This window comes from Dysidea avara, chromosome 2 (genome assembly GCF_963678975.1).
Source record: "Dysidea avara chromosome 2, odDysAvar1.4, whole genome shotgun sequence".
NCBI lineage: Eukaryota > Metazoa > Porifera > Demospongiae > Dictyoceratida > Dysideidae > Dysidea > Dysidea avara.
Window position 1 is genome coordinate 19,210,363 of NC_089273.1, and position 22,168 is coordinate 19,232,530.

Consider the following 22,168-nt stretch of genomic DNA (forward strand, 5'->3'; position numbering starts at 1 on the left):
CCAGTGTTACGGCTAAAATTACTTGTACAACTGCTTGTGAGGAGGAGCTACCGTATATCCTAAATATTTTGAGGGGCAAATATTTCGAGGTTGAGCAATATTAAAAATAATTTTTTTGTGGATTTGCAAACACTCCCAAAATGTATTAGCAGGGGTGGATCTAGGATTTATAAAAGGGGGGACTAACTCAAGGTACTAATCTCTTGGGTGAAGGTGTGCAAAGCACACGTCCCAGCATGTGCACATGCTGGAACTAGGGGGGTCTGGGGGCATGACCCTCCAGGAAATTTGTCAAAAATATAGATGCTAAAATACTGCAATTTGGAGACATTTCCACATAGAATGCATATTTCTGCCTGTAGATATTTTATATACTGCCTTTAGATATATATGGCTCTCTGCAGCATTGCTAATAGCTAGAAAGGTTTGGGTAGGTTCAGACAACAAAATAAATGATGCACCCTCCCACAATTGCATGCATGATGGAATAATAATGTTGAAACTGGAAAATTTAGAAATTTTAATGATACAAGATTGAATCTGAGAGCATTTTCAATGGAAATTGTTTAGCTACCTGATTTAAATATACCAGTACTGGTAATGATAACTACACATGTAGATGAACAAGTCTTTTTGTGTACTGAAACAGATCAATGCACTTCATTGTATGTATAGGCGCAGGCAGATTTGGAATAATTCCATAAGTTTTATGTTCACACTGAATGTTCTATTAGAGTAGTTAGGTGACTGTTCTATTAGAGTATCTCGATCTTGTACACCTCCAATACTGATCCGAGTCCTTGTTGCATAACCTTTAGCATAAATCCACTAATAATCATCAGTGTGCCTTGGAAAGATGTATATAAGGTGGGTTTATGAGTTTTTGTATTATTAGTGATTATATAATTATGCTAAGACAAAATTTCGTTATAATCCTCAACATATTGATCAAGTAAAGCCTAAATGTGAAGGTGGGGTGAGGAGGAGCTTCAGCCCCCAAAGTCCACCCTCCCCTGATTAGACTAGCTATATGGAGGCACAAATATTTCAAACCTAAAATTTTCACTGATAAACTCCAAAACCGCGAAATCAGCGAAAATTTCCCCCCTCGAAATAATTATTTAGGCGGTAGTTAGTTCTAATTAAACGAGCCTAAATTAATTTTTTTGTGAGACTACTAATGCACATTACTTCTGAGTCACTGGCGTACTCTGGAGTACCTTCCCACTACTATATAGTTTGAGTCTTCAGTGGAGATTGCCGATTGATTGAACATAACAGGTACATGAGTGTATTACTGTATGTACGCCATAGTGTGTAACTAAGCTATGGTATCAGTAGCGAGACGACCCGGCCACACTGATAAACTACCGGTAGCTAGTTGACTTCTGAATCGGTTAGTCTGGCGAGCGAGAACTTTATGGCAACACGAGCTACAGCTTTTGGGTTGATCGATAACAACTGATAACGATAAACTAATGAAGTAGAACAAAGCAACAGGATATCAAATCCCCTTTTTACAACTGGGGCCAACAGTGGGGATTTGGCACAATATGTTTACCCTACTATGGGGCATTTGACATTCAGCTGTGTCAAATCCCTACTGTAGCCCCATATATGCCCGAGGGGGGTGGTGGGGCAATACATTGATAGGTGCATAATGTCATAATGACACCGAGTAACTTCAGATCCCTCCCCCCTTCGTCCCATCCTGTCCTTAACGTCACACTATGAAAACAATACATTGGCAATAGAAGCACAAAACGTTATATTCTTTACCCGAAAACATAGTCTACAAAAGGTATAGCTGCTTAATCTCTATTCCTAGCTGTTTAGCTATGCTATAACTGCTTTAATAACAAGTTGTTGTGCTACTTCTAAAAACCAGGTGCCATGCAGCAAACAAGCCTAACTGGAATTAATTAACAGTGTACTAAACTAATAGTGATATTGGGTTTTGCTAGATAAATAATTTTGTAATTGATGAAATATTTTGTAATTCTGTAATTACATTGCTAAGCACTGCTAAGGAGGCATACCTTGAACAAAATGCACAGAAGTATCTTCTTAACTGTTTAATAATTCCTCAAATATTTTCTTACACAAATTCTCCAGGCAAAGTCTCAAAGCTGCTGTATATTTTCATTCGTGTATGTATAGGCATTCCCCTTTTCAACTCAAATGAATTCATTATACCTGGTAACCTAGGAGGCCAGCTGTGTTATTTTTCTGCTGTTTTATTTTTCTGCTGTTTGACATCTGTAGAGCTCATTGGGAAACACCTTCACCGCATCCTCATAGACTCGTTTCACCCGTATTTCAAACCGGCAAGTATTAACCATATCAAACCAAAGCTAACCTGTCCAGAAGTTTAATACAGGCTCTATATGGTCTTTATTTCTGTTTTTAATGAACAAGGTTTTGCTCACGTGGGTGCGGAATGACAATCAAATATAGAAACAAACATGCATGCATACATACATACATACATACATACATACATACATACATACATACATACATACATACATACATACATACATACATACATACATACATACATACATACATACATACATACATACATACATACATACATACATACATACATACATACATACATACATACATACATACATACATACATACATACATACATACATACATACATACATACATACATACATACATACATACATACATACATACATACATACATACATACATACATACATACATACATACATACATACATACATACATACATACATACATACATACATACATACATACATACATACATACATACATACATACATACATACATACATACATACATACATACATACATACATACATACATACATACTTACGTACATACATACATACATACAAACACACACACACTTTTCGGAAATGTGCCTGTTTTAAAAAATTAACGTTATGAGCTGAGCTCCCTTCCCCCTTAATGTCATTATGACATTAAGCATGCCAAACTGCCAATATCAATTTGGAGATGCCCCCTCACCCTGGGACAATGTCAGCGAATAAAGGAATGTAATGATGACATACGAATGTAGCTTAATCAAGTCGCCATTAACTGGCTTTTTAAAACACATTTCATTAAGCAACACATGGACTATTCAACAGAGCAGCCTTTAGTCTCTCTGGGTACCAAGTTTTAAGGATAACCATTGCTCTCAACCTGTAGCCTTTGCTAGTAGTGAGATCAACAAATTCTGCCACCCATCCTGTGCAACCTACTGATGGAGAGAACAAACACAACATACATAAAATGTGCTCTTAGACTGATAATATTATATCCACCTGTTTATGCTGGCTAAGGTGCTATTAATTTGAGTATTAATTGTATTTGTACATACATTCTGCCACACCATATCTATGGCCACACACTATGTATTAGTTAGAATGGGATGTCAAGGTGTCTACACTATTTAGAAACCCGAGGACGATGTGGGTGAGGCTACCCTCAAACTCTGGCGTGACATTAACATCAAATAGTTACAATTCCGGGCTAGAAAGATGCTTGTCTTGTCTAGAAAGTAAGCTATTAAGAAGCAAATTGTGAGTGCTAGCATAAAGATTTATCCTTCGAGTTTGGTGTCAGTGCCACACCATTGGTATTGAACGCTAATGATGCCTGTCTTGTTCAGAAAGTAGGCTATCAGTAAGGACATTTTGTTTCCGGCTTTGCCAATTTTTGTTTGATCAATGTGGTAAACAATCACTAGTGAGGCCACAGGTTACTAACTGTTTATTTACCCCGCCACAGGTTTCTATTGGATTTAATAACCTCAGATATCAAAGGAAATATTACATAAATTTTTCTAAATAGAATAAATTGTCCATACTGACATATTCATTGAATTCTGGTAGTGCACTTTTATATATATTACTTTGAAGGCACTGGAATGTATCTTAATGTTCAGCTACACATAACCACTTGTTCTCCAAATTTCATCTTGCAGTGTATCCATGGTATCACGTGATCATTTTATGACACATGGCACAACTCATAACATTACTCAAATAACACTTGTAGGTGCTAGACAGTTGAACCATTCTGTTACTTTTATTTTACATCTCATGTTGACCCCAGCCATGTCTTAATCCAGTACTCTGATCCAGCATCGTTTCCTCATTTAAACACCAGAGAAGGATCATGTGACACAAACTGTATAAATATCCAAGGAGTTCTTAATGTACAGTATATATTTGTGGAAGTTAAGCTACATTGTTTGTAGACATGAGATTCAATACCTTGATCTTGAGATTGCACCTCAAATTGTGAGAATCACACCAGAGGCTTGACAGTTGAGAGATATGGAGTACTGAAATAGCTAATACCAGCTAGCACATTGTAAATTGTGTGTGAAACAGTAGAGCCTATGGTTTACCACTCCTCAAACTCTGGTACGTATTTTCTAACAGCAATATTTCACTTACTCATCAATGTTCAAACAGTTCACACATTCCAATGAATAACTTACTAGTGAATTATCCTGTTACTATGAGGTTTCTATGAGATGATGTCCAACTACTGAACAATAACTTGTGAGAGAATTACAGACAATACGCCATTCACAAGAGTTAGACTGAAACTGTGGTTGTTATAGGTGCTACTGTTTTACTATAACTGGAGGCCTACTCGTCCAGTTTAACCCTTTATTACCGAATGGATAATATATTGCCAAAAAACATGTGTTACGAGTGCCCTGTATAAATGGACCCATAACTCCTTCATTCTGAGGGCTACCAAGTTGAAATAACCACTAATTTGTTGAGTAGGCCTTGGCGTTTCTAATAAAGTTCAACGCGAAGCAATAAGAATGAGTATGGGGAGCTACCACACTTATAAATGCACAAAAATGCATCAATAAAACAATTGTACCTGTTTAAATTTTGATAACTTTTGCTCTGAGCATCATGGTTTGTTCTACTAAGAATAAAATCGTTCCTCACATTCTAAAAATATACAGTATGATGTAATCTGGGGTTATAACAAGATGGTGGTGCCCATCTTTCACTGCTATGGTGAAGAATAACAACACACCTTTCTTCACTTCAAAGCGCGTGAGTTATGTGTTTTCTTGTAAGATTTTTAGATGCTTGTGTAGAAGGGAAAGATGGCTTTCATATGGTACATTGTGTTCCGTGTTAATTAGTGGCTGGGATCCTCACGTATCAGGCAAAGATCACACAAGCCATAAAAGTTCATTTCCTGAGGTTTTTCTGCAGTTTTACGAAATGGCTTTGGTAAGAAAGGGTTAATTAAAACTTAGGTCTGAAGGAGAACAAAGTCTCCTCTGTTAAATGGTCCAAACTGAAGTATACAATACTGTATCACAATACTATAATGTTATGACTGGTCATAGGTGGTGGAGACGGGGGGGGGGGGGGGGGGGGATGGCCCCCCCACTTTTGGGACACTGTTTGCAAGAAAAGATTGAGATACTCTAATAGAACAGTCAGGATCTGGATAGAGTAGTCACAGCATTCAGAGAAGCAGTGTAGCAAATTACTTAGCTACGTATGTATAAGGAGATATGATTGGTGGAGAGAACCTATTGTCAGCAGGCTGTGACATTTTTTTTTGTCTTCAACTTACAGCTGGCCTGGCCCCCTCACTCTTTGACCTGCTCCATTGCCCCTGTGACTGGTACTAGCCAACATAACAGTAACGATATCTTATTTATCTGTACCTTAAAGGGTTGGTACCAATTCTACATTCACTGTGTATACAAATTAATTTGTATACACAGTGAATGTCGATAAACTACAGGTGTATTATAGTGATGTGACAATTAGTTATTGTGTTCTGATATGACTTTTAGTATGGAGAAAACAAAAGTGCTGTTACAAAGTACATCTCTACCTGGATACCTGTAGTGGTGTGACCCCTATTACACTACCCAGACAATTAACTACCACAAACCTAGGTCCAGTCATGGATTTTTTCTCCTTTCTACAACTTTTCAAACACACCTTATGTAGCTAAAGTCTTTGAGCAGGCTGTAGGACCAGGTGTCCTACAGACCTTCAGCACTTGTGCTGTAAAGCATTAATAAATAAATAAAAAATAAAATAAAACAAACATTTTAATGTTGCTGTTTTTTCCACTGAATAAACAAGCAAAATTACAAATAACAATTACACACAAAGAGACTAATACTTAAAGATAAACATTCAATGAAATGAACTGATCCTACTCTCTGTGCACAGAAGGTCAATAGCTGCAGACTCTTTGATGCCAAAGGGGTGGTAGGAAGATCTAGATTCTTTCAAACAAGTGATGGCTTCTGAGAGTAGGGAAAATCTCAGTTTACATCTTAACCAGTACAGGATCTTGCTGTAAGATTGCCCATTTTTTTCTGACAAACATTTTAATGCATGCTCCAACAAATCCTTGTAGCTGGCAAGTTTCATCCCTGGAGCGAACTCTACAACGGGACCTCATACAAAATAGTGCATATTGCATTTTCACAATATTTCTAAACTTTAGTAGCTAGACAACATAATAGACTAGTATGCTTATTGTGCAGTAGGCAAAGTGGCCTATAAATGCAGTCAGCTTCAGACACTTTATCAAAGGTGCTTATAATTTCTAATTGGTATAAACATCATGTGAGACACTGTGATGGGGAAAAAGTGGATTGGCCATGCAAGACTACTTGCAGAGGTACTTAGTACAAGTATAGAATATTGTGAACTGTATAAATTCCAAAAAAAAAACTGGATCTTCGTGGGTCCCCCGGGTCCACTGTTTATACCTACCTGTAAATCCTTGGGTTGGGAAAATGTAGTATTTCCTAGCAACCAAGTGACAGTTAGTGTTAGCACTACAAAAAAACATGTACACATCAACTTTTATGGTACCATTATTGGTTTAGTAAGGACATGTGTGTCTGCCCAAATCTCATTATGTGCGAACATTGTGCTATTTGTGCAGATTTTGTCCTGACCGCACATTAATTTAAGGCCTGGTGCTCTACCTAGGATTTTCTTTTTTCTGTAGCTCTAGTCAGGAGCTTATTAGCTGCTGATGGAGCATGGAACTGAGTTCTGTGACAGTCCATAATTACATAACAGCATTTGAAATAAATAGCTTTACAGTGGTTTTTCAGTGATTTTTCGCATTGAATTTATTTGGTTGATAATCAATACATTAATATCAAATGGGACATTCCCCAAAATTATGTTAAATGCTTTAAATGGTATAAAAACACACAGTGATTTTCATGTATTTTTGAAGCGCCCACAACATTAATAGTGGTACCCCCAAAAACGTCTGCTAATTACTCACATACCTCTAAGGAATACTCCACCTTATTTTCATGGTTTTAGATACATGGGCCCGGCACATTTTCTGACCCCGGCTTGTCTTTTTTCTCAATGCGTAATGTATTGTGGGATTCACCCGTTACAAAGACTATGGGAATTCACCTTAAACTGATTAGTCTAAATACAAAAAATGGTCTGGAACATTGTGTACATGAATATTACTTCAGTAATTCGAGGGAATTGTATGAAGAGTTGTTGCCCTAGAGCGGGCCATTCAATAAAGTTAAGGAGAGCTGCTTCAAGAATAGTGCTGCATTAGTAACTTAGTTTATAATGACTTTGTTCTAGTTTCTGTAGGCCTATATAAACAGACATCATGTTTCTAAGCCAACTTTTAGTGGGTTTCTCATGCGTTTTTGGCCTTACCATGTTGGTAGATATGCAGAATTCTGCTAAAACCAGTAAATTTTATTAGGTGCGCAATCCCAATGGCTATTTTCAATATGTACATGTACTTTTAAAATATCACGGTTGAGTTCATGCCATCCAGAGCTGAAGATTTTCGTTGTAAAACCATCATAACAGAACTTTAAATCTCACCAGAAATACATCACTTTGTTCAAACAGCTCGCATGGCTGTTTTAAAATCCACACATGCATATTTGAAATGGCAAGATTACAAAAATCTGTTGAACGTCATGCAAAATAATGGTTATGTAATTGACACGTGTGATTCAACATGTAACAGCTCCAGCTACACTAATTGAGGTCAAGGTAGAGACAAGTTCACCACCATCAAAGAAGAGAAGGACCACAATGAAGACTCAGCCAACTTCACCATCACCATGCGTCTCTGCCAGTCTCCTTCCTTGGCTTGATCTATGGTGCCTTAGGGTCCCTTCATTGTCTAACTGTGCACACTTTGGTGCTGGCTCACTCATTGTACATCTCCTTGTTTTCTGTACAAAGCTCAACCCTCAAGTGGGAACACTACCACCATCTTGTAATGTCACTACATGCGATTCTGTATACAGCTTCAAATAACTTTCCATATATGGAAACAAACTGGATTGTGATGGTACCTAGAGGTGTCATCAACAACCGATCTCCAATCCCTGGGTAGCAGTTTAAACTCTACCAAATCATTGGTTGATCATAGTTTCCACGATCAAAATAACACTGTAACTATGGCCAGGCCTATTACTTATGTGTACTGTATATTTATTAAAGCTGGGTATAAGCCAGTTGGTATGATCCATGTAGATTGATCTGTAAATGTTATAAAATTTGCAAGTCAATCCTGCTAGATTTATACCAAGTCAGTGATCAAAGATACAAGTTTGACTCATGATTGATAAGTACATAAAACTTAGTAGTTGTCATCAAGTAACAGGTAATACTCAGGGTATGGGTACAAGTCACAAGTCTAAGTGATACTTTGGCCAGTCAATCTTTGACCACAATAACAGACTTACCTATAGCCTATGTGACACCCCCTTGTTATGTTGACACATTTGTTTGTTTAATTTGATTTGGCTGGACAGTCAGACAGACAGTGTCTGATGTGTCCTGGAGACCCCAAATGGGGCAATTGGAAAAATGGAAATGGAAACCGGAAACAGAAAATGGAAGTGAAAAATGGAAATGGTGGCAAATATAATGGCCTTTATTTCAAGCTCATAGCTTTAATTACTGTTGAGTTACGGCCTTTTGTTTACATCCTATACACTTGGATGTAATATAACGGCAGTGGTCCTTAAAGGGTTAACACATCATCAAACTAATTAACACATTTCACATGTGATCCAATCTGAGTCAGACCTGAATATTCTATAAAGTGGGTGAGACCTGGATGACTTGAATGTGACCCAGGTGACCTGAACCACTGGTGTACACACACCTACCATTAGATGTGTATGTATGTGTGTCATAATAATGATTGAGTATGAGTAATTCAGTTTGTGTTGTTAATGATTGTGTTGTGGTCTGAACATGTGTGTACATTATAATGTTGTATAGAGCACACATTATGAGATGTTTTATTACTACTATAGTAGTAGTGCTGGTATGGCTCAACGTGGGAGAGGAAGGGAACCAACTGAAGTGAGTAATATAATTTATTGTGTGTACATGTCTGTAGATAGTCTAATAGTTTGAAGAAATTATTTGAAGAAGTTTTATTATCCACAGACAGTCCAGTTGTGACAGTAATTATACACTAGTACAGAATTGTTATGACACAACCTACTGTAGTGTCAGTTAAGAATTACTGTAGCAACTACCAAATTATTCATTTCCACTATTCCACTACTAACACTCCTACATATCATAGGCTTCAATATGTACTTGTAGTCCTGTGTAGGACTCTTCCCAGTTTCAAAATTACAACATGTACACCATATACATTTCCTATTGTACTATACAGGTACATGTAGGGTTGGTATAGAGGTGTTGTGAAACTAGGTTATTATTTGTGAAATTAGTGGCTGTGGTGAAGGTCATGAGATACATGTGTGAACAATGGTACATATTTGTTGTAGGAGGAGGAGATAAGACTGATAGGTGCTATTCAGAAAGGAGATGCTGTTACGGTTAAAACTACCATAATAGATAACAACATTGATATCAATGCTATCATGAAAGGAGTGAGTATTGTTACATACTAATCCATTATAATGGTATGGTAGTATAACACAAAAACCATACCTGTATTTTCCCAGTTAATAGTTGTGACTTCTATACCATTCAACACAATAGTATACAGCTACCATGTGAATGTGGTTACTATCTGAGGGTAGTCACTATGAGCTTGTGTAGTAGTAAGCTAGTTGTGTGTATATGAATTATTTTAATGATTGACCTCATTTAACCATCTTTCCATTTGGTTCTTAATAAATTACTTCAAGAACACAACTGGCTTAAAGTGACTCCTTTGTATGGTTTCTATTTCAAGCTACATGTAATAATTATAACATGGGCTTTGCCTGATATGTATGCCTAACTGCCCGAGGGCAGAGGGCATACATATCAGGCAAAGCCTGAATGCCCATGTTACAGCTAATATGTAACATTTATTAGGCTGATAGCCTGTACAGGGCGATCAATCACCCAAGCCAATACGAGTGCAGCCACTTAATTTATTTGCATACCTAAAATTTTTGATTATGGGTTAGCAGCTAGTACGTTCTGGTTACGTTTGGTTATGATAAACGGACATATCCTAGAGATATAACTGAGAATTTCCATTATGCGAGTTTAATGTTTTAATCAGTGCTACTGAATCGTTTATGGAAAAACTACACAGTTCACTAAAGGCCTAGACAGGTAAGCTTTCTTGTAGAGTGATTACTCTGTGCATAATAGTAGCTTCATGATGGGGGCATGTCCGTATTTCAAAATGTGCTGAAACGATTGATGAATAAGCTATAGCACTGATTTTCACCTAACCCCAATGTTTTCAACTTGTAGGATGGCGAGGATAACAAAGCACTCACCATTTGAGTGGTTTTATAGCAAAATCCAAGTCGTATATCCTAATCACGTGAGTGTTAATCGATCTCCACAATTGGTTTTGGCATCAACATCTATGTAATCACTGCCCAGTTGTAGCCCGGTCTACATTTCGTATGTAGCCTGGCTAGCTGTGCTACATACGAAATGTAGCCCGGTCAGCTCCTTTGATCTGAGGTATGAAAGTGTTACATGTAATACTAACAACACTTTTATCAGAATATTCAGATACAAATAGTGGCTCTTATTTAAAGGCAGCTTTTATGACTATAATTCTGTGATGTAGCTAGTATCCTTAGTTTACATGACTATTAACTGGTAAAATATAGTATGGATTAGTAGTGATGTGATCACATGATATATCACATGATGTTATTCAATTATAATCACTAGTTATTTCCAGTGTTAACAATCCCAACCTGTTATGATTTTAATATCACCTGTTATGATTATGTTGTTGTACTAAACAATTTGTCTATTTTCAAACCTTCATGATCCCTGATATACACTATGAACATCACAATCTTGAATTATAGTTATAGCAAAATAATATTGAACATAATATAATTAAATGGGTTTTCCTGGCCAATAATACACCAACCTCACAGGTGCCTTGGCAGTATTGGTCAGAGTCCAGCAGTGTCTTCAGGGTGTAAGTGGAATTTTCTACTATCTGACTGACTGACTGACTGACTGACTGACTGACTGACTGACTGACTGACTGACTGACTGACTGACTGACTGACTGACTGACTGACTGACTGACTGACTTACCAAGTGACTTACCGACCAACTGTTTGATATGAGAACTTGATAATGGCTAAGGCTATATGAATGATTTTTACACTGTTCAAATTGCTTCATCCCGACAGTGTCTTATGGTATTCCACGTGTACAATGTATGTTTCATTGACTTATGTACCTGTGTCCTCCTTTGTGTATATACCATTTATCTTTGCTGACAGCACAAGGTGTCAATTTGCAGTAGCACTATGTGATGGCTTCTCTACGTTTGTATTGGAAATTGTCTGAGTTTTCCTTTTTAACTGGATTGATTGCAGAGGTCCTTCTCATAATGTTCTTGCTGTGTAACGGGCTAAACATAGCTGAAAATGAAGGTTAATGATTACTTCACTATTTCAGTAATTGATAGTTGGGACACTCATTCAGACAAAAACAATAAACCTGGTCCTATTCTTCTTTCTACTGCAGTATGTGTGGACATTATGATGTTACAAAAAAAATGTGAGGGAGCAAGTTGATGCTGTGCTACTTCTACAAACCAGGCACCCAGTAACTATCTCTTGAATCAACTCTTTGTTAAATAGATTATGTGGTAGCTTTGTTTTTCATCTTGTTTTGTAACAATAGTGTCCAGCTGAAGCAATATCATACATTAGAAAAATCAAGCGTGTAGGCTTAACCACTACCGAGTTATGCTTGTCTGAAGGAATCAGTCAGTTATCCAGTCAGTCAGTCAGTTACTCAGTCAATCAGGCAGTTACTCAGTCAATCAGGCAGTCACTAGAAAATCCAACAGTTTTTTCTTTAAAAATTTTGTAGCAACTTGTTGAAAACATTTTGAGTTGATCTGAAGGCTTGTTTGGGCTTAGTTCTGCCTAACCAATGCTGCCTCATCGTCATCACGGAAAAGTGAGGCTGGTTTTGGGTGATTTTTTCATGGGTCATGCCCATACCTTTGTGGTCCCTATTGTGTACTATTGTACTGTATGATGGTGGCAATATGTAGCATATATGGTTGGAACGAATGTACAAATACTTCCTCCAAAGCTTCTTCTCAAAATGTTACCGAAGCTTCAAAGCTTTGTTGCAAATGTCATGTCAACTATTAATGACCACAATTGATGGTTCTTAGGGTGTATACTGTAGCACAAACTCCTACACTTTGTTATAGCTCCAATATAACCATTGTTTAAACTACAATTACATCAAAAATATGTAAATGGCAGCTTCCACAAGGAGTGATAATACTTGTGCAACTGGTTTAACATGTTGGTATCCATGGTAACGAAGGGTAAAACAGCATCTGAATGTTATGAGACCGAACGAAACTTTGAAGCTTCAAACTATTTGTCTCAACCCTAGTAGCATAGTGTCTGGTATTTAGTTAAGTTGTGTGTTGATGGTTCAATTTTACCTAAGGTATCCTTGCATTAATAGCTAAGCTCTCTATAGTGACTTTTTATTAACCCTTTCATGGCTGTAACTGGATTTTTCTGGCATGACGGTCTAAACACACGCTGAGTGCAATTCCAACACACTAGCTCTCCTATTGTGCATTTCATAGTACAATGCGCTAACCCTGAAGTGGGAATGCCCACAGAGGTCCCGTTTCTGATAGTTCACGCACTATTGTGGGTTTATTATGTTACTTGATAAAACTTTACTCTTGAAAAGAAAATAGGGCCATTTCATTTATATTTTAGTTGATAGTGACGTTTTGGACAAAGATACATTGTTATAGATAGGCTAAGACAACTGGCTAGTAGCTGTGGATGGTGTTTAGACATGTGGTGTGATTCAATCGTGTGCATACACACATGTGTGACACTGGATTTGTGATAAAACTTGAAGAATCCAGCCATGAAAACAATGATTCAGTAAGGAAACAATATAAGATACTGTAACACTTATTTGTAGGTAGTTTATTAGTGGCCGCCTATTTTTCAAAGCTGCTTTTAGTGTATTTTGTAGTTTTGTTGTCTTATAATTATTTTGTGGTTTTCTTTATGTAAACAAAACAACCCAGTCGAGACTGTTAGTCCACAGCATTTATGTAGAGGTATAATAAACAAGTGGTATAGTGTACAGTGAGGCTTATACAGCATGCCTTGTAAAGTGTGCCGGGAAATTCAGCCATGAAAGGGTTAATTAATTTAATTAATTAATTAATTAAGAAAAAGATAGTCACATAACAATTATAAAATATAGTATAGTTACTAATGTTATGTTCTTAATACCATACCTGTTTTACTGCCCATACAAAAGTCTCAATAGTAGCAGTGAAATTTATCCTGTATTTCACAGGTAGCAGTGAAAAAGTTGTAATTGCAATTTCATTGGCTAGAATTTATGTTAACAATGTAACGCCAATTAGTGTTGATGCGTGTTTAGTACATAGTGACAAATTGCATACATAGCATACATATATGCAGCGAGTATGGTATTAACTGGGAATAGCATGGGTAGCAGTGAAATTACCACTCTTGTTGTATTGGAAATGGTAAATTTCCAATACAACACTGATGGTATTTATCTCAAATTTCACTGCTACCCATGCTATTACTAGTACGTATCAAACCTTGGTGATATATGATATAGTGTTTTTGATATCGAGATAGCACTGAATTTAATGTATGTGGAAGATCCCTTAAAAATTTTCTAATATACTCTAATAAAACAATCATGTTAGTCCTTGACAGTTCTATTAGAGTATGTCAATCTTTTTACCATGACATGTCATTTATATACACAATAAAGGATTAGGTGACTGAATTTGCATGAACCCCATATGTTAGCAGATTTGTGGGAAAACCGGTCTTGTCGCTCAAATCAGCAGATTGAATTTTTCACCCAGAACACAAAGCTACATGAATAGACTACCTAATTTCACAATCAAAATCAGCTAGACTTGAGTGGTCTGGTTTTGCTGGCTGCATTTCCTAAGCCCAGTGGTGATCCGTACATGCGATGTGGGGCCTTAGTGGAGCTCTGGTCAGCCTGAGGATGGCTGTATGTGGCTGTACAGCTCCGTGGTGTTGAATAAGTACCTCTTCTGTGAGTTTCCTTTCATTTTAGCCAGTTTTGATACCTGAATGGCTTGTAACTTGGCCTAATTCATCCCTACACTTTCCTTTTTAATTTTTTTTGAACAGCCTCTGTCCCTCCTTCTGGGCCCCTACCTTCCTTCCCTTTTGGAGCTCACCTAATACAGTCAACCATGGTTTAAAAACTATCTAAAATGGCGGAAAACTTAGTTGTTGGCTACTTTCTTGATTCCTTCATGTGTTGAGGTACTTGCGGTACTGAATTAGCTGGTTCATCCTCATTACCAATCACTGACTTGATTCCTAGAGGATGTAAATAGTTTACTGCTCTTCCAAGATTGTTTTATTAAACAATTGTATCTTCACTGAACAAATCCAAGAGTCCTTGCCTTTTATCAGTTCCACTACCTTAGCTAATTTCCACTGCCTGCGTGATAATCCATTATCTCTTAAAAAATTACAATTTCACCAACTTCTGGCTGTCTACGTACTTGTAATTGTGGACCCATATGTACTATATAGTGGTAAGCTTTCTCTTAAACTGAGTAAATAGCCTTTGGACCATCCATTCCAGAACAATTGAAGTTGTTTTTGGTTCTTTTTCTAGTACTGCAATAAATTTTGTGTCGAATCCAAATTGGGAACATAATCAATATCTTCAAAATTATCCTCAGTGTCAAAGAGAATTGCATTGTTGTAATTACCCTCTAAGAAATGTGATGGGGTGAGAACAAATCTTGACTCAAACTCTTCATAAATATAGGTTAACAGACGAGTGTTAACAATAGCCTACACCTCTGAGAGCAGTGTCATCAACTTATCCCAGTACAACACTTGTCAGCCCATCCCTTTCCTTAAGGCTCTCTTTAGGACCATGGTGTAGACAGCCATTCAAACTACTTGAAGCAGTCTGCATTTTTGCTGAACCATCATAAACTATATGGACCTTTGTTGTAGCCTTCGAAGGGGTCAACACAGGATGGTGAGGTAGGTAATATTTCCTTGGGTAGAATTATCAACTCAACTCTTCAAAACATGACCAGGTTTCAGGCAGATAAAACAACGCTTCTTTTCATTTAATTTCCTTTTCCTAGCCACAACTGTGGCATACCTATCACACTGATCATTATATTGGTTACCATCACAAAATATTCAAGGTTGCATTACCCTCTGACTATTCCCTTTGCCACTGAAACTAGCAAACACTTCTGCTGTAGTGGTCTGAGATTGGTAACCTGTCTCCTTGTTAGTGGGACAATAAACAGACGTTTGCCCTATACCCCAACCTTTATTGTTGTCACCTTGTACTTGTAGCTGACCCTTGGTGTTATAAGTATAACGAAAAACATTTTCTTGTACTCTTATGTACTTTAAAATTGCCTTTCTCAGATTCTCCATATTCCACCTTTCAGTGGGTGGCTTAGATTCTTCCAGCTTGATAACCACTTCAAGTGGAAATTTTGACAAAACTAGTTGGATTAGTATTATTTGATTGTTAACAACCTCCCCTTTTAGTTCTAATTGCCTCAATATCTTTTCTATGTGTTCTTGTGTTTTATGGATTTATGTAAATTTATTAACCGACGTTGAAAGACCTTGCAGCTTAATATACAAGGATTCAATGATAACATCCACTCTTCCAAACCTTTCCTTTAACAGGATGACTGCTAAATCATGATTATCATTTGTAATCGCTATACCAGAAATGGCTGCTGCTGCAGCACCTCTTAAAACACCCTTAAGATGAGTAAACTTTTGACACCTTGGACAAATTTTGTTGATCCACAGATGTAGTAAAACATTTCCCAAAATTCAGTCCATTGCTGAATGTTCCCATCAAAACAAGGAAGCTGTATTTTAGGTAAATTGACCTTAACACTATTGCGTTGACTTAGGCTGCCATCTAAAACACTTTGACTTGAGAGATTAGAGTGGGCATTAGACTGGTCAAACGGAGAAGGGTTTAGGACAGGTGAGTTAAGCATTACCCTTTGCTGGCTCAGCTTGAATTTACGCTTTACGTGTTTTAATTTTCCTTTAAAACAAGCTATAATCTTACCAGCATTCATTATTGTGTCATTGTACCCTTCTGTACCTTCTGCTACTCGTGCATGCTCCTTTTCCTCCGTGACCTTTTACTCTGCTTTCAATTTGCTCAGTAGTATGCCCTACTCGCAGTCACATCTTTCAGGAATAGTAACATTATTATTAATACATTCTACATACTCCTCTATAGGCGCCCCCTCGTCTTCCACATCTTCTTCATTAATAGGCAAGACAAGAAACATCTCCGCATCCTCCAAATATCCTTGTAATCGAGCTTTTGCGGGTCCAAGTAGCTTACGAATTGGCCCAGACATCTTTGCTCAGTAGCCCAAAACGTGATATATCCTGCTCACTGTGCCAATAAACTGTGTTGCAGAGAAGAGAAGCCAAGTAGCAATGAAATTGACTATTTCTTAACTGAACTTTCTCTCAAGTGAATTTTAATAACAAATCAACATATTTATACAATACTAAGTAATGACGTAATAGATATAATACGTAGTGTTACATGATGTAAGAGTACATCATTAGATTAAAGTATAATAATCAGTTCAGTCCGTGACAGTGTTTGTGCCCTCTAAAGTATTACTGGTCTGTAACAGTTCAACTAGGTATCATCATCAGTTATTTCTGATTCATCTACACAACTCATTCTTTATGTTTGGCTAGTTTTGTATTATTAAGTTTTCAATGTAGTGACTGCTGTACCCCTAGAATGGTCCTGGTGTAGTATAAACATCACATAAAAAGTTGTTTTTTTGGCTTCTTTGTTAATAGTACACCAGCACGGGAGATGAGTAAATCATGGATAATTCATGGTATGCTTTGTAAGAAACATTGAATTACTGTTTCACATTAAGTGTTTCCATAATATTTTCAGGGGGACCATACTTTGATATCGTAAAGCAGCCTTTGAGATCAATTGAAATCAATTCTTTATCAACCATATCAACCCTCACTGGCTTGAAAAAAGGATCTGTCATAAATCTTACATGTTGGTGGATAATTTCTGTTGCCTTTGAAATTCGAGTGTGTATACCCACTCCATGACTTGTGGTGTTTGGGCTTGTATGGTCTGAGATGCTACTAGTTGTTTGTCTCCCCTATAGTTCCATGTTGGTAGCTTTTAATGTTTGTTGGCTACTGTCTCTACATCCTCCCTTAGTTGAGCATTTTGTTGCGTGGCTCTGAACAAACACATTTTCTGTTTTCCATTTTAGAGACTATTTCACTGGGATACAAGCTTATTGTCCACTTTGTCTCTGATCTTGTCATGCCTGCATGTTTTGTCATCCTCTCCAGCCCTGTTTGTGTATTACCTTCCCAATTCCAGATAGTTTATTCATGAATAATAAAGACAATCTGTGATGACAATGTTGAAGTGTTGGTGGGAAAAAGTTTTGCGTATCACCCTCTCAATTAGCAACTGATTGTTGGTCAGTAGCTAAGCCCTTTTGTAGTGTGTCCATTTCATCAGATGATAGGTCTATATGTGGTACACCATACTTGTTGGGGTGACTGGTGTTCTACAGGCAGTAACTAAACAATGTTATATTACAAGCTAATATTGTATCAATACAATTACATTTATTTTTGTAGAATACTAGCTGTGTAATGTAATTAATAACAGTCGTGTATGGTTTCTATACTGCAAACCACAAATTTGTACACAACTAACCTAGGCAGGTTGTTACTTGGTAATGTCTAAGAAGGGTAAAGAAGGGTAAATCACCATTTGTAAACCACATTTGTTTCTAAATGTAGTTTTGGTAGTGTATTAGGCCACTTATTTGAGCCCTTTTGTAGAGGCAATATAGTGAGGCACGAAGGTAGAATGTATATCTGCCTGATATTTATGTAAAATGGGTTTCAGTTATGCTACAGAAGACCCTTTTCCCCTCTGAATGAATCCCACAATACATTGTGTATTGGGCTCTTCAACTGAAACCCGCACTTCATTGCCAAAAGGCGGCTATTGGAAGGCTAGTCAAACTACTGCATGGCTGAAAAAATGGTTTGTTATATAATGTACTTTTAGTTTCTGACCGATATAAGACAGTTTACCGTATGGTGTGAACTAGGGCCCAAACGAACTTGGATTGTCAGGATTCGAACATTCATTAAATAAAGTCCACAGATCTTTCGAACTTTTAAATGGAGCTGATTCCTGTTTACAAAGTATAAATCACAGCATATTAAATGTTAAATGCATCTCTCACACACACATGCAGTTGTACTGACTCAACAGTTTTACTGGGAAAATCTGAAATTGAATACCACAAGTAAAAATGTTTGTGATTACTAGGTTTTAAATACATTTTACTACTGCTATGCAGTTGAGACAAGTGACTGGCACCGCATAGAAACCTTAAAACCTCATAGCCTGTGACCACCACTAAACCATCAACACATAACTTAATTAAATGCCTAACACCATTTGTCTGGCCTCCCCCACATGGAACAAAGCAAAATGGATAGCTAAACTATATCACTATCTAATTAGTAACAATAGTTCGAGCTGTTCAACCCGCATTCGAATGTTTGTTCGTTCGAACGAACCTTCAAATTCACCTAAGTTTGTTTGGGCTCTAGTGTGAATGTAATTTAACAAAGTGCAATAATTATTTTTTGGTTTGCCCAACAGGAGTAATACATTTTACGGAATTCTAAAAATTTTGTGGACGTGGTCTGTGAAGGACTTTGTATTGGAAATATATTTAGACTTTTTGACATGTTTCATCTGATTTACCAAATGTTGAAAAAGACTATTAACTATTGGAAAAAAAACTTAATTAGAAATTTGGTCAGCCACATTGCTTAACGTGTTGGGAAATTAATTTGAAACATAGTACTATTTGTGACCGGATCTGCAAAACCCAAATATGTTAGTGCATTTGTTGAATTCCATTTTATTACATTTTCTTTATCTAGATAGCCAAAGGAATGGTCAACTAATGTTTCAGTTCTAGAAGCCTTAACTGAACAGGAAAATTGATTAGTACAGTGACAATACGGAAAATAAACCACAGGCACTTAAATAAATGTTCATAACTTACAAATGCAGTCCTCTACTGAGATGAAACTTGACTCACACCATCAGATTCTCCATGAACAGGTGGATCCATTGCTGGCTTCATACAACCAGGGTGAAGGTGAAAATATGAGAAACTGATCATCCAATGTGAGGCAGAGACTTATATTCATATCTTCCATATCCTTGGGAGCACTGATATGAAGCTAAGATTTCCGAACTCCTCTTGCTTTGGGGATCACGATGGTACCAAAGTATTTGACATTACCACCTTCCTTCACTTTTTGATTTTAAAAATACTCCACCCATTGCATTTATTGCATTCTACTATAAAATTAGGCTTGTGCTAACATATGGGATTCTTGCAGATCCAGTTACATTTTACAATTTTATGGAATTATTTGTGTAGGGTTCCTACTATAAAAAGTAGTAAAATATGAAATGATGGTAGCTATGAGGGAAAATCCCTACTTGGCTGTGTAGCAAAGTGGGAAAATCCCTAAATTGGCCATCTTTTTAATGTCAAAGTGTACACTATTAAAATATCAAGTAGAGATACTCCTTCATCATCACTTGTTCTATAGCTACGTAGAACCATACTTCATTTTAAATTACTTACTAGTTTAACTTTTTGTTAGAGCATACGTAGCTACGTACATATAAAAAGCATGTGTGGTTATGACTACTGTATTTGAATATCTAGATCTTGCTACACTACTACACAGTAAATTGTGAACGTGTTTTCTATGGAACTAGATCATTGAATGGCAACACTGATTATTAAAGGTGTATCTGATCATTTAAGTGGACATGGCCCATTGCCATCATTATATAAGCACAGCTTATGTAGCTGTTACCCGATACCCGATACTACAAAGATACTGCAGTCCGTAAAGTTTCTCAAATAGTTTCATAGCATCTACAGTAAACGCAGTGGAACCTCTCTTAACTGGGCAGTCTGGTACATACTACTGTCTGTATCTCAGAAATATCCTTAACTAAGAATAACATGCTATTATGCTAAAGTGACTAACATACACTTAGAAAGCAACATGAATAATTCTCTTTGATGTTGAAACAGTTAATGAGGTTATTAATACCACTTAGAGACCTGAGGTGAGGGTTCTTAAGTTTCATTTAGAGACCTGTTGTCACATGAGACTGTTATGGTAAATTCAGCAACACTTCAAAGAGTTTTCTATGTCACTGATTTAATTAGTGGTTGTATGGTTAAGTGAGATTTGGGTTTTTACCTTCATCAGCCATACCAGCACTTGATCAAGCTAGCCGTCAAACTGAACGAGCCAGCTGCTTGATGCATATTACAGCTACCCCAACAATGTTCCACATTCACAACTAGCTAGCCATCAGTGAAACTGCTGGTGTTGCTGAGTTTACAGCAAGCATATTGGCATTTGTCTGCTTGTCAACACTGTTGCCATTAGACCATCAACACACTTCAGCTGTGCTATTGCACCTGTTTGCAACTTTTGTCGCTTCATGGCCAGTTGTAACTTTGTGGCCAGTTTGGGGGGCCCAACACCAACCCAAAATCGCATGTAAGATTCCGAATCCCACCATTTTTTCATAAAGATTCCAGATTTCAGGCAAAGATTCTAGATTCCATACCAAGATTCCAGTTTAAAATTCAAACAGCTAGCTAGCTATGTATATAGCGGTTTTGTTTATGTACGTAGCTAGCTATATCAGCTTCAGCATGTACTGTAATTACAGCATAGGCTGCTACTTAGCTATATCTACTCTTAAGTGTAGCTCACTTTACAGCATGCAAGGTAGCTAGCTAGTAGCACTATCAAACTCATAATATCAAATTGCACAGTAACGTTTTGACTTTATCATTCAAGATGTGACAGGATTTGCGAAAAGGTACCCTTTTACAAATAGCGTAAACTTGACACAATTATATAGCTTAAAAATAATTTACCACAATGGTCTCAAAATTCTGATTGAGCTCAAATGTTTGAAAAGATTATGTTTAGTCACAAACATTGCTTGATAATTAAATAAACTGATAATTTATTGTTATGTGGTAGTCGTATTATGCTGTAATAATGACAACAGAATAAAAATATCTGAATATCTTTACTACATATAGTTAAGCGTCAGTTACTGTTTTGCATCACTACACACAGTACAATACCAGCTCTTTCTATTATCAGAATATTCAACACAAGCGGAATGAAACCATTTGTTGCAAGTATCACAACACACCATCTTCAATCCATCATCTGGCATTCTGCAAATGCAGTGCACATCAAAAACTTCTGTCTGTAGTATCCTTGATTTTACCTAACGCCTTTGGGTAGATGGAAATTCTGTTATTTGCTCTTTCTCAATGATGATCTGTAAATGTGCTTGCAAGTCTTCTTTTTTAAATACTATACTGCATGGATCTTTGCCTATTGCCAAGCTGGACATAATGGCTACTGCATAAAGTCCACAGTCTGTAGTCCTGGACTGTTTGCTGATA

At 37.0% G+C, this 22,168-nt stretch overlaps 1 long non-coding RNA gene across 1 annotated transcript; it reads left to right on the forward strand.

The window, feature by feature from the left end:
• Nucleotides 1-1,155: 1,155 nt before the first annotated feature.
• LOC136246775 (uncharacterized) lies at nt 1,156-9,940 on the forward strand. The gene is made up of 3 exons (XR_010696830.1): nt 1,156-1,281; nt 9,357-9,405; nt 9,843-9,940. It is a non-coding gene; the product is annotated as an uncharacterized lncRNA (long non-coding RNA).
• The last annotated feature ends 12,228 nt before the right edge of the window (nt 9,941-22,168 follow it).